This window comes from Halichoerus grypus, chromosome 5 (genome assembly GCF_964656455.1).
Source record: "Halichoerus grypus chromosome 5, mHalGry1.hap1.1, whole genome shotgun sequence".
NCBI lineage: Eukaryota > Metazoa > Chordata > Mammalia > Carnivora > Phocidae > Halichoerus > Halichoerus grypus.
The window spans coordinates 24,155,782-24,156,838 of record NC_135716.1 but is presented as its reverse complement, the minus strand read 5'-3'; the positions used below and the strand labels follow the sequence as shown (position 1 = coordinate 24,156,838).

Below are 1,057 nucleotides of genomic sequence, written 5' to 3'. Positions count from 1 at the left end.
TGCATTCTACTGGTGAAAATCTAAATACATCTGTGCTGACAATTTAATTCTTCTTCAGTTAAGACCACTGTCATACCAAGTAAAAGAATCCTTATGGTTATCTGCATGAGTTGAGAAAACATTGTTCCTTCCCGGAAGGTCGCCGTGTGAAAGAGGCAGGGGTAACGCGGGTCTCCCCACTGTTTCTGGGGAGCAACGGCGGAGCAGATGAGCCCGGCCGGAAAACCAACCCGGGGGTTGGCCAGCTTTTTCGGAGCCGGCGGGGCAGGTTTCTCGCCCGCGGATTTGGCCGGCGTCCCGCTGACTGGTATGAACCCTCTGTCTCCGTATTTAAATGTGGATCCACGATATCTCGTTCAGGTTAGAGATGAGTTTATCTTATCAATGGAGCTAATAAAACCCGGGCCAGATTTGACCTGGCCGTCTTTACCATCGGCGGATGTTGTATGACAGGGGCTGCATTTGGAGCAATGAACGGTCTACGGCTAGGATTGAAGGAAACCCAGAACATGTCCTGGTCCAAACCAAGAAGCGTACAGATGTTGAACATGGCGACTAGGCAAGGGGCACTTTGGGCTAATACTCTAGGTTCTCCGGCTTTGCTCTATGGTGCATTTGGTGTCATCACTGAGAAAACACGAGGTGCAGAAGATGACCTTAACACGACAGCAGCTAGAACCATGACAGGTATGTTGTATCAATGTCCAGGTGGTCGTCGAGGGCTGGCACGAGGTGGTCTAGCAGGACTAACGCTTACCAGCCTCTACGCACTATATAATAACTGGGAGCACGTGAAAGGCTCCTGACTCCAACAGTCGCTCTGAGGATTTTGCCACCTTAGGAGTGGAGGACACTTTAGTAGTCATCCAGATTAATTTATATGTCAGTCTAGAGTTACTCTTTCTTCCTACAATTAGTTTGAAAAATTGGAGATTCCAGTTTGCTGTGGTGAAGATCATGAATGGTTGACCAGGACTGGCATTCCTTCTAGCCAGAGTGGAAGCCAGAACCCTCTGGTGGCTGAGTAATGTGGTTCTCCCCTACCCGCTGAACTGGA

General features: G+C 49.3%; 1 pseudogene; it reads left to right on the top strand.

Annotated features, from left to right (window-relative positions):
- The first annotated feature begins 207 nt into the window (after positions 1–207).
- On the top strand, positions 208–824 carry LOC118549530 (mitochondrial import inner membrane translocase subunit Tim23 pseudogene; annotated as a pseudogene).
- Positions 825–1,057: the final 233 nt, after the last annotated feature.